The sequence below is a fragment of the Hylobates moloch genome, unplaced genomic scaffold, assembly GCF_009828535.3.
Source record: "Hylobates moloch isolate HMO894 unplaced genomic scaffold, HMol_V3 SCAFFOLD_12, whole genome shotgun sequence".
NCBI lineage: Eukaryota > Metazoa > Chordata > Mammalia > Primates > Hylobatidae > Hylobates > Hylobates moloch.
Genome location: NW_026652287.1, coordinates 94,893,394 through 94,906,505, shown reverse-complemented (window position 1 = coordinate 94,906,505; position 13,112 = coordinate 94,893,394). Strand labels below are relative to the sequence as shown.

Here is a 13,112-nt window from a genome sequence, read left to right as displayed (position 1 = left end):
ACAAGGAAGATGGAATGAATAAGAAAAAAACTCATATTCTATTTCCCTATTAACACTAAGCCATATTTTTCTCCAAAATGTGTTTCAAAATACCTAGCCAGATCACCAATCCCAGTCACTACCTTTGTTTAAATACTCACTAAGAGGCTGGGCATGATGGCTCACGCATGTCATCCCAGCACTTTGGAAGGCCGAGGCGGGTGGATCACCTGAGATCAGGAGTTTGAGACCAGCCTGGCCAACATAGCGAAACTCTGTCTCTACTAAAAATACAAAAAATTAGCCGGGTGTGGTGGTGGGTGCCTGTAATCGAGCTACTTGGGAGGCTGAGGCAGGAGAATTGCTTGAACCCAGGAGGCGGAGGTTGCAGTGAGCCGAGATCATGCCGTTGCACTCCATCCCGGGTGACAGTGCGAGACTCCATCTCAAAAAAAAAAAAAAATCACTAAGAAATTAGTCAAGTGGTAAAAACCTATTGAGAGACACCATCTAGAGAGAACAGCTACATGGCTACATATAATTTATTAACTTAACAGTTTAGTCCCAATATTTAGCAAGCTTGTTTAAAAATTGCTATTCCCATTGGTTTATAGTGACATTAATATAAATATGTAATTTGAAAGTCAGCATTCCTTTCACTGTGAACATAAAACTTTTTATAAGATAGTTGTGGGTTGGGGTACAGCAATGATAGGGGCTGCTGGCTATATTCAAAGCCTAAAAGACTGGCAGCTTGGAAAGGTATAAAACATATATATACACTCTGAGTATACTGCTGTGTCCCACATTTTTGCTGTACGTTCTTGTCTAATATGGTATAAATTATTCCCTTAAATTAGAAAAAACAGTGGAGATGAATACATTTTCATCTTCATTTCAAAATAACCCTTTTAAATGAAAAAGCATTTCCTTGTGTTAAATTTGTTCGAAAGATGGATTTAAATATTTTCGTCACAATGTGTACAGTTTTTTCCCCTTTAGTGCCTCATTACAGTCAGTCTGGCAATAAGACCTCCAGTGCTTTATCAGAAATGGCATTCAATAGATTATAAGATGGTTAAACCTGTGCTGGAATCCTTCTTAAGACCCTTAATTATACCAAAGTCCAAAAAATGTGTAGCCACTTATCAACACCCTCAGAACCTGTGAATTATTGCAGATAATCTCACATGTGCATATAATTCAAACAGAAACTTTGTGGACAGGGTATATAAAATAAATACTAAAATATTTCTTCAACTGTATTTAATGCTGCCTAGATGGTTACATGAAAAGACTAATACTACTGACAGGAAGAGAAACTATTTTAAAGACTATTTTCTAGGTAGTTAGAACAATTTTTGCAAAACAAAGATAAGCAAGAGCCTATGCCAATATATTGTTCTGTAGTGTAATGTAATTGCTAATATGGGATATAATTGGTAAGCAGTTAATACGAATATAAATAGGTATAATCCATCACTAAATCACAGTCTGGTGAAAAGCTTCTCAGCTAAAGTAGTTTGAGAAGAGGGTTAAGGGAAAGGAGAAGTGGCAGGCAGGGCAGGTTTCCAGTGGGAACATCGTTTATGTGCCTTACCATTATCATCATCTTGTATGTAACAGTCCACTGTTGCAGAAAGATAAATCCTTTCTGAGTATGCTAGCCTAGAATGTACTTTATGTAGCATAGTAAGATTATTTAAATATTAATGCTTCATTTGCATTTATATTTAGATATAATATAATCTAAATATACATAATCACATGCATATTAAAAACTAAACAGAATTTTATAACACTTTCATCTCATTTTGGGAAAGTTAACAGGTAAGATGGAACTGTATACTATGGAAGTTTCTAGAATATCTAAACTCAGAGGTAAAACCAAAGGAAAACATCACCACCTGTTTAGTATATGGCTTCTACAAAACCTCAAGCTCACTCATTTTTTATAGGTGGATTTGTTTGATAAGGATTGTGATCCAGTGATTATTTAGCAGCAATTTTACAAACTGTAAATTCTTTTATTAACAGGCATTATAAACAGTTAATACTAATCTTATTTATTTTTTATTTGTATTTGTTTTTTTGAGACAGAGTATCTCTCTGTTGCCCAGAATGGAGTGCAGTGGTGTGATCTCAGCTTACTGCAACCTCTGCCTCCTGGGCTCAAGTGATTCTCCTGCCTCAGCTTCCTAAGTAGCTAGGACTATAGGCCTGCGCAACCATGCTTGGCTAATTTTTTGTATTGTTCATAGAGGCAGGGTTTCGCCGTGTTTCTCAGGCTGGACTCGAACTCCTGAGCTCAAATGATCCACCCACCTTGGCCTCCCTAAGTGCTGGGATTACAGACATGAGCCACCGCACCTGGCCCTAATCTTATTGAAAACCCATGAGTGCCAAACTGGGGAATATACAGCTTATGAATAACTTAAAAAGTCATTCCCATTTTATTAATAAAAGACAAACACAGCATGCCAAAACCTATACTAAACAAAGAAACTGTAAGATGGACACATGATTGATGTGTCTAAAATGATATATACAGCATATAATTAATGTTAATTATGTGATCAGTACATTTTTCTATATAATTCCCTTCATGCTTCACTTTCCCTAGAAACTGAATTCTGAGCTTCCTCTTCTAAAATTGGTACATTCAGGTTATCCTTGGACATCAAATTATACTTCACAGTAAACCAATGACACAAAAATGTTTCATTTTCATATTCATCAAAAATTTGCCAGTGATGAAAATAAGCATGTGAAAATATTATGCAAATCCTGTGGCATGCTGATCCTAGTTTTGCTACCAATGACTAACTTTGCCAGGAAAATGTGGCTACTCAGAAGACACAGCACCATCAAATGTGTGTCTAGTGTAGTCTATAGCAGGGCACTCTTGTTTTATGAGTTGCACAAAGACAAATCCATTGTTCACTTGCTGTCATTTGAGTACAAGTATCTGGATGGTATTCACTCGGAAGTTTGACATCAAGTCCACTTAGTTCAAGGCAGAATTGCTTTAAATTGTTCATACTTCCATACAGTTTCATCTTGGCCTTCAGGTGGTTCAAGAATTTTGTCAATATTGGAGCAATCTGCTCTTATGTTCTGTTGAATGTACTGCTGAACCATAAGTGTACTGTCCCATTTTCTCAAAGGATTCATCAGGCCAGTTACAGAAATCTTGCGCCTTGGTGCCCAGTCTGTTCTGCCTCAGCACTGCTGTCCCCTCTACCATGACCATGGTGCCCATGTCTGGGCAGCTGGAGTTGGTACCTGGATGTCTCTACTTCTATAAGTTCAATTTTTTAAGATTCCGCATATAAGTGGGATCATGCAGTATTTATCTTGCTGTGCCTGGCTTATTTTACTTAGCATAATGTCTTCCAGATTCATCCACAATGTCCAAATGACAGAATTTCTCTTTTTTTTTTTAAGGCTGAATAGTATTCTCTTCTGTACATATGCCACATTTTGTTTATCCATTCATCCGATGATAGACACCTAGATTGCTTCTTTATCTTAGCTTTGTGAATAATGCTGCAGTGAACATGGGAGTGCAGGTATCTCTTCAGCATAATTCAGGAATCTTCTGGGTATAATTCCTTTGGATATATACCCAGAAGTGGGATTGCTGAATCATATGGTAATTCTATTTTTAGTTTTCTGAGGAACCTCCATGCTGTTTTCCATAGTGCTATATTAATTTACATTCCCACCAACAATGTACAGGTTCCCTTTTTCCCTTTTCTTGTCTTTTTTTTTTTTTTTTTTTTTGAGACAGAGTCTCGCTCTGTTGCTCAGGCTGGAGTGTAATGGCACGATCTCAGCTCACTGCAACCTCCGCCTCCCAGCTTCAAGCAATTTTCCTGCCTCAGCCTCCTGAGTGGCTGGGATTACTGGCGTGAGCCACTACGCCTGGCTAATTTTTGTATTTTTAGTAGAGACAGCGTTTCGCCATGTTGGCCAGGTTGGTCTCAAAATTCCCGACCTCAGATGATCCACCCACCTCAGCCTCCCAAAGTGCTGGGATTACTTTGGTAATCCCAGGTGCGTGAGCCACTGCACCTGGCCGCAGGTTCCCTTTTCTTCATACCTTTGCCAAAGTGTGTTATCTTCTGTCTTTTTGATAAGTCATTTTAGCAGATATGAGGTGATATCTTACTTTGGTGGTAATTTGCGTTTCCCTGATGATTAGAGACAATGAGCGTTTTTTTCATATAGCTGTTGACCATTTGCATGTCTTCTGAGAAATGCCTAGGTACTTTGTCCCTGCCAACCGCTTTTTTTTTTTTTTTTTTTTTTTTTTGAGATGGAGTCTTGCTCTGTTGCCCAGGCTGGAGTGCAGTGGCACGATCTCGGCTCACTGCAAGCTCCACCTCCCGGGTTCACGTCATTCTCCTGCCTCAGCCTCCCAAGCAGCTGGGACTACAGGTGCCGACCACCATGCCCGGCTAAATTTTTTGTATTTTTTAAGTAGAGACGGTGTTTCACTGTGTTAGCCAGGATGGTCTTGACCTCCTGACCTTGTGATCCACCCGCCTCGGCCTCCCAAAGTGCTGGGATTACAGGCGTGAGCCACTGCGCCTGGCCTATCAACCACTTTTTTTAAAGATAGGGTCTCGCTATGTTGCCCAGGCTAAAGTGCAGTGGTGTGACCATGGCTCACTGCAGCCCTGACCTCCTGGGCTCAAGCAATCCTTCCACCTCAGCCTCCTAAATAGCTGGAACTGCAGCCACGTGCCACCATGCCCGACTGATTTTAAAATTATTTTTTCTAAAAACACGGTCTCCCTATGTTACCCAGGCAGGTCTGTAACTTCTGGCCTCAAATAATCCTCCCACCTTGGCCTATCAAAATGCTGGGATTACAGGCATGAGCCACCATGCCCAGCCACTTCGCCTTTATTTTGTGTTATGTTATGTCATGCCATCTTATCTTATCTTATCTTATCTTATCTTATCTTATCTTATCTTATCTTATCTTATCTCGTCTTATCGGTGGAGTCTTGCTCTGTTGCCAGGCTGGAGTGCAGTGGTGCGATCTTGACTCACTGCAACCTCCGCTTCCCGGGTTCGAGCGATTCTCCTGCCTCAGCCGCCCGAGTAGCTGGGATTACAGGCGCGTGCTACCACACCCAGCTAATTTTTGTATTTTTAATAGAGATGGGGTTTCACCATGTTGGCCAGGATGGTGAGTTTTTTGAATTCCATATATATGTATGTATGGGTGTGTGTGTATATATATACACACACACCCATACATATATATGGGTTTTTTGTTTTTTTGGCTGTTAGCATTAGAGGGCGTCCTTTTGAAATGTCTTCATTATTCTCGGAGCACCTTCTTACTTTCTGACATGAGGTTTTCCAGGTTCATCTTAGAGTTTGTCTGTTCCAGCCTTGGAGACAGCCATTTCTCTGAGGAGCCCTGTGTTTGTTTGCTTTTTTTTTTGGAGACGGAGTTTCACTCTTACTGCCCAGGCTGGAGTGCAATGGTGCAATCTCAGCTCAACTGCAACCTCCACCTCTGGGTTTAAGAGATTCTCCTGCGTCAGCCTCTCGAGTACCTGGGATTACAGGCATGCGCCACCATGCCTGGCTAATTTTGTATTTTTAGTAGAGACAGGGTTTCGCCATGTTGGTCAGGCTGGTCTTGAACTCCCGACCTCAGGTGATGCACCCATCTCGGCCTCCCAAAGTGCTGGGATTACAGGCATGAGCCACCACAGCTGGCCATTTGCTTGTTTTTTAGTGGAGAGTGGTATTAGAAACTAAGATATGAATGTCAGATGTGCTCATCATTATTGGAATGTCAGTGCTCCCAGGCCTTCTCAGTGGACAAGCTAGGAAACATGTATGATGATTGTGTGTCCTCACCAGTACCACTGACGGCAGTCCAGCACTACAGGTTACACTCCAGTTTTCTCCCTTTCCACATTTATAGTTGTTTTTTTTCTTAATATAGTTATTTGATCAATTCCACTGTGTGTAACTAAGTTCCCATTGCTGCCCTCTCATCCCCCCTCCCCCACTGGACTTCCTCCTTACCCAAGTTTGCCTCTAGCACCCCAAACCAGCTTGCCACCCTCCGCCCTCCTTGTGTGGACAGGCTCTTCTCCCCACAAAGGCTCTGACACATCTTGCTGGGCTACCGCAGCATTCTCCCGCACATACCAAGTGCAGATGTCTACATTTCTTGGGCCCACTTAATGACTTTTGCACTCTGGTTTACATCTTTAAAGCATCTCTGTGGTTGCTATGAAGAATAAAGGAAAGGGGCAAGGCAAGTGTGGAAGCAGGCTAATCACTTAAGAAGCTGTTGTAAGTCATGGCCTAGGCTGTTGATGGGGTTGGACTAGGGTGCTAGTGATGCAGGTTGTGAGATTTGGGATCGTATTAGTTGTCTATACTGTGGAACAAGTTATCCCAAACTTAGCTTAAGACAGTAAATATTATCTCACAGCAATTTGAGTGTAGCTTAGCTGGGTGCCTCAGGCTCAGAGTCTCACAAGGTTACAATTGAGATCTTCTCTGAGGCTGCTGTGCTCTCAAGGTTTGACTTGAGAAGGACCCACTGCCACACTTACTCATGTGGCTGTAGACAGACCTCAGAAGATTTGCTTCCCAGCTCACTCAGTAGACCTCTGCATACGACACCTCTTGACATGGCCTCTGGCTTCCCCAGACCAAGGTGGAAGGCACAGTCTTTTTAAACCTCATCTAGGAAGTGATATCCCATACTTCAGCTGTCTATTTATTAGAAGCAAGTCAATCAGTCCAGCCACACTTAAGATGAGGGTATCCAGGAGGCAGTGATCATTGGAGGCCCTCTTAGAGGGTGCCAAGTAAGATGGGGTCAGCAGGATTTGCTGATTGGCTTTTGAGAGAAAAACCAGTCAAGGATGACTTCAAGATTTTTGGCCTGAACTACTAGAGGTACAGTTACTGAGATAGGGAAGAGTGGAGTAGGGGGAGCAGGTTTAGAAGAGGTAGTCTACGTTAAGTATGAGAAGCTTGATAGACGACCACGTGAGAAGGTGAGTAGACAGTTGAAAACTAGCCTGTTGGGTAGGATAGAGATTGGTGCTGGAGATAGGATTTTGGTTTGATTTTATCTAGTGTAGTATTCAACTTAACTTTATAAATTAAGGGTTAGGAGAATATGACCTTCAGTTAAATGCCTAGCTCTGTTATCCTGGAAACCAGATAAAATTGTATTAACAGTATTGCAATATAAAATCGACCTCTGATTAGGAAATTGCTTCTGGATTGAGAGGAATTAGAAATGCCTGGTGAGTGCTGCTGCTCTTAGAACTGGCATGACCCTGTGGGAAAGGGAATCCTGAAGCTATGCCTTTGGAGTTATTAGAGACATTGGCTCTGGTGGAGCATAAAGCTTTAAAGTTAGGGCAGCTCCTGCACCTGCCTCATGATGCTCTCATCTCCCTTGAGCCTAAGCTGTGTCATCCAGGGAGTTAAAGAAAATAGCTTCTGGGCCAGGCGCGGTGGCTCACACACAGCACTTTGGGAGGCCAAAGCGGGCAGATCACGAGGTCAGAAGATCGAGACCATCTTGGCTAACACAGTGAAATCCCGTCTCCACTAAAACTACAAAAAAAAATTAGCCAGGCCTAGTGGCGGGCGCCTGTAGTCCCAGCTACTCGGGAGGCTGAGGCAGGTGACTGGCGTGAACCTGGGAAGCGGAGCTTGCAGTGAGCCGAGATTAACCACTGCACTCCAGCCTGGGCAACAGACAGACTCCATCTCAAAAAAAAAAAAAAGAAAAAAAATAGCTTCTGGACGGCTGGGTGAGCTGTCACTTGCATGAACAACTGCACAGACTCCCAGGGAGAAGAACATCTGATGCTGCCCAGCCGGCAAGCTGTGATTCCTGTCCTCTGTCCTGAGTTTTCAGATGCCAAGTGTGGCCTATGATAGTCTTATGAGTCTGTTCACTAGCTGCGTAATCTCACCTAGGGAAAGATTTCCCTTAGCGACATTAGTGTTTTGGATAGAATTTTAGTCAGCTTCTCTGTTTCATTTAATGTTCTCTAATCTTATGGGAAACATTAGAAATCTTGCGGAAAAATGAGCTCATTTTATCTCTCTGGTCTAAAGGCCTTCACTTCTTTAAATCTACCAGCCACCAGTAAAGGCTGCTAAGTCCACCAGTACAAAAACAAAAGATGGTGGTGCAAACTTCTTGGATGGGCAATTGAGCTACACGTGCCTTGAAAATAAGAAACGGGGATTGCCTAGAACCTAACACAGTCTGCTTACAAACTTGATTCATTCAGCAAATATATATTGAGCACCCCCCTATATGTCAGGCCTTGATGGGTTTATATATTCACAGTGGTGAGTGAAATATGTATGGTCTTTGTTCTCTTGTAGTTTATAGGCACTTAATGAATACTAGTACTAATACTGTGTTCTAATTTAGTGACTTTTTTTACGGTACCTTCATTTTCCTATATGTTTTATTCTCTTATGGGATCAGCAACAAGATATTAATTTCTTCTTCAGGAATTTAAATTTAATTTGATTGAGTAGAATACTCTGAAAGTATTTGAGTAGATAACAAATAACGTTTTATTTTATTTTGAGGCAGGGTCTTATTCTGTCACCCAGGCTGGAGTTCAGTGGTACGATCTTGGCTTACTGCAGCCTCGACCTCCTGGGCTCAAGCCATCCTCTTGCCTCAGCCCCCGGAGTAGCTGGGACTACAGGCACGGGCCACCATGCCCAGCTACTTTTTGTATGTATGTATGTATGTATTTATATTTATTTAGTAGAGACAGGGTTTTGCCATGTTGCCCAGGCTGGTCTCCAACTCCTGGGCTCAAGCTATCCACCTGTCTTGGCCTCCCAAAGTGTTGACATTACAGGTGTGAACCACTGTGCCCAGCTCAAGTACTACTCTATACTACTTTTTTTTTTCTTTTTTTTTCTTCTTGTTCTTGTCTGTGTTTTGTTCAATGCCAATTTTATTGCCTTCAGTTTTATTCTGAAGTTATCTAATTGCCACCGTCTATACAGTAACACACAGAAGTCTTCATTCTCATTGTTATGGTGGTTAGTGTTTATATAGAATTAGTGTAGAAAAGTAGAAAGTTTGGGCTATTTCATGCACAGCTGTATAAAATTATTGTTTTCACTTGTATCAGAAGAAATAAAGATGTGCTTTTTGTGGTTGGAAGCACTGGAACCTTGAAGTCCTTTGAACCAAGTTAAAAAAAAAAACAAAGCAAGACATGGCTTGGTTAGATTTTTCTCTATTGCATGTATACCATTTTCCCACTTGGTGGCACTTTCTGTTCATTTCTTAGTAACATGTCTTTCTCTCTCAGTGGAGTTACACTAGTCTCTCTTCATACATTGATTTTTCTTATTAAAATTAATTTACTGAAGTAATACATAAATACATCATTTTAAAAATAATAGTGTATGGTAAAGGGTTTCTTTTTTTTTTTTTTTTTAACAGAAAACAGTTTTGTCCCTGAAAATTTTTTCTGTGGCCAGGGAAAATTAATAAATGGTTTTGCCATTTGTTAGGTTAATTGTTTAAGATGCTGAACATCGTGGTGGTCAGCTGTTTTTCATTTGGCGCAATGTGTTCTAGAAGCCTTTGTAGAGAAACAGGTTGGCAGGTGAGGGCCATTACATGGAGGTGATAGAGAAGAATCAAGGATGATTCATAGGTTTGGAGCCTGAGTGGTTGGTACCATAATGCTGGGACCATTCACTGAGATGAGAAGACTTGTAGAAGGGCGGGTTGGTGGGGGTGGAGAATTAGAATCAGAAGCCTCTGATTCAGAATCAGTAAGTGTGTGATACCTGTTGTGAAATCTACATGATTAGATATATATCAAGTAAACAGCTGGATATACAAATCGAGCTTAGGACAGTGGTCAAACCTGCCAGCCAGCAAAGAACAAGGTAAGTAGCTAGCAAGGTAGGAGGAAAGGGAAGGAAGAGGAGTATTTCTGCCAGGGAAGCCTCGTTGTATTGATTGTTGCCAAGAGGTTGAGGAAGATGATGACAGAAAAACGTCCTTGTGATTTGGCAATATGAAATTCATTGAATCTACATAGAATCTGTTCTTGAAAGAAATGAGGAGAGATCAGAAAAGTTTAAACATTCTAGCAAAGGAGAGTGATCCACATAGCCCCTAGTAGACATGCACTGTCAATATTGGACATAGTTCCACTAATCCTTTTTTTTTTTTTTTTTTTTTTTTTTTTTTTTTATAGGGGTGGGGTTTCTTCATGTTAGCCAGGCTGGTCTCAAACTCCTGGCCTCATGTGATCCGCCTGCCTCAGCCTTCCAAAGTGCTGGGATCACAGGTGTAAGCCACCTCACCCGGCCCCTTTTTAATCCTTTCTGTGTAGTTGTGTTCATAACTATACTCCATTTTACTTGCTTTTTTCCATCAATATTATAAGCAATTTTTCATGTTATTAAAACAATCCTTATAATCACCATTAAAAGATTTTTTCTGATTATAAGAATATACAATTGCTATAGAAAATTTGGAAATCCAGAGAAATATTAATATGAGATAGAAACAAAAATAAGCTCTGATTCTTTGGCTCAGAAGCAATACTGTTAACATTTTATTCACTGATTCAACAACTATTTGAGGGTCTGCCTTTGGGTAGAGAAAGAATGTTTTGGGGGTGTTTGTTTTACAGGTGAGGTCTTGCTATGTTGCCGAGGATGGAGTGCAGGAGCTATTCGCAGGTGCAATCATAGCACACTACAGCCTTGAACTCCTGGGCTCAAGCATCCCCCCTGCCTCAGCCTCCCATGTAGCTGGGACTCCACAGAGGAATATTTTTTAAAGACTACAGTGTGAAAAACTGATTGTAGTTTATTGGTCACACCTTCTTTAGAAGAAAGCTTATTGTTACAAATAACAATATACCTACACATTTCTCACATAATGTATACCACATTTTCTGACTTGCTTCTCCCTCCCCTCACTTAATATGTCACAGACACTTTTCCTGTCTCACTAAATACTGTGTCAGTTCGAGTGTTTTAGTTTCTGTGGGGCTTTTGTATTTAGAAAGGATTGTTGGGCAATTTGGATTTTAAATTAATATACTATTTATTATAGTTGCAAATTTAAAAACCTAATTGTTTTTCATTCTTGAGGTTCAATTTATAAATAGGATAAAAAGATTAGTAAATTGAATTATTTTTTGCATAAAAATAAGGAACAATCATTTTCTCTTGTTCTTTGATGAATGTTTGATAAACTCTAATGGAAAGGATTACATTGTCCTAAACAGTAATACCCATTTGCAAATTTATTCAATACATCTCTTTAAGAATTTTAGGTCACATTTATAAACTGAACATATTTGATATTTGATTTTTTTCAATTCTTCAAATCCCCAGTGCATAGGCAGATTAACCTATCAAGCAAAATGTTCCTAAGCACTTAAATGACTCTTGTTTACTCAAGCCCAAAACTTCAGTGTCATCCCCCAGTCTAATTTCTCTAATGTCCAGTCTGTTAGCAAGTTCATCCTGCTTTCGTTTCTCCATATATCCCACATATCATCCCTGCCTCTATGACTGTTACCCTAGTCCAAGGTACAATTGTCTCTTGCCTGGACATCTGCAGTCACCTCCCAACTGGTTTGATAACATTCTTGGAGCACACTAGTGTTCCCAACATGCTAAGTGATGAGAGTGCCTATTTTTAAATGTAAATCAGATCACATCAAGTCTCTGCTCAGAATGACCCAGTGGCTTCCCATCACAGTGAGAGTAAAAACCCCGACTCCTTCCATGGTCTGCAAGGCGTTATGTGATCACAGTCTGCATGCACTGTCCTAGTCACAGCCCTGTTGACTCTGACTTGGCCACACTGGCCTTCTTGCTTTTCCTTGAACAGTGAGCATACTCCCAACTCAGTCTCTGCACTAGCTGTTTCCCCAGATTTGGCACAGCTCACACACCTTCACTTTATTCAAGTGCCCATCCGGTGGCTCTTCAGGTGATCTAGTCTATAAGAGCCCTGTTCCCTCTCATACTCCATACTCTTCCCCTGCTCTGGTTTTTTCCTTGGTGGCACTTACCTACCTCTGCTTAACATGTTTTTTTTTTTTTTTTTGAGACGGAGTTTCGCTCTGTCACCCAGGCTGGAGTGCAGTGGCGCAATCTCGGCTCACTGCAAGCTCCTCCTCCCGGGTTCACACCATTCTCCTGCCTCAGCCTCTCCGAGTAGCTGGGTCTACAGGCGCCCGCCACCACGCCCGGCTAATTTTTTTGTATTTTTAGTAGAGACGGGGTTTCACCTTGGTCTCGATCTCCTGACCTTGTGATCCACCTGCCTCGGCCTCCCAAAGTGCTGGGATTACAAGCGTGAGCCACCGCGCCCGGCTTAACATGTTTTTCATATTATTTATTGTATGTTTCCCCAAATACCATGTTGGAACAGTGCCTACCACATGGTATTTCTGCAATAAATATTTGTTGAATGAATGGACGTACATATACTATTTTACTTGAAACAAACATTATTTTTTGGGTATAATAATCAGTTTTCTTCACTTTAGCTGATCCAAAAATGGCATCTTCTGCTACTCCTTGATAGCTTTTTAATAAATTTGAAACTAAATTTACCTCTGAATTACATTGCAATTTCAACCTGTCCTTTTTAGTACTTTGACCCACTGAATCATTTGTTACAGTTGTGGGTTTTTTGGGGCAGGGGCAGAGGGGTGTTTTTTTTTGAGACAAGGTCTTGCTCTGTCACCCAGGGCAGGTGTAGTGCCGTGATCATAACTTACTGCAACCTCAAAATCCTTGGCTTAAGCCATCCTTCTGCCTCAGCCTCCTGAGTAGCTGGGAGTATAGGTGCATGCCACCACACCCAGCTAATGTTTTTGTTTTTGAGAGAGAAGGTGTCAAACTCCTGGCCTCAAGTGATCCTCCAACCTTGGCCTCCCAAAGCACTGGGATTATATGTGACAGCCACTGTGCCTAGCCTGTTATAGTCTTTTAAAATATTATTTCTCTAAATAAATTGCTAGCTGTCAATGGCAGATAATACTTTCTTCAAAGTAAGTCCTTCCTAATGTTTATTTTCTGCTCCAGAAAATCAG

The 13,112-nt window shown here is 41.1% G+C and overlaps 1 protein-coding gene and 1 pseudogene across 2 annotated transcripts in view; one reads left to right on the top strand and one right to left on the bottom strand.

Annotated features, from left to right (window-relative positions):
• NDUFA12 (NADH:ubiquinone oxidoreductase subunit A12) overlaps positions 1 to 13,112 on the top strand; it is a 42,002-nt gene that overhangs the window by 18,501 nt on the left and 10,389 nt on the right. The window lies entirely within an intron of this gene.
• On the bottom strand, positions 2,504 to 4,057 carry LOC116479107 (MOB-like protein phocein; annotated as a pseudogene).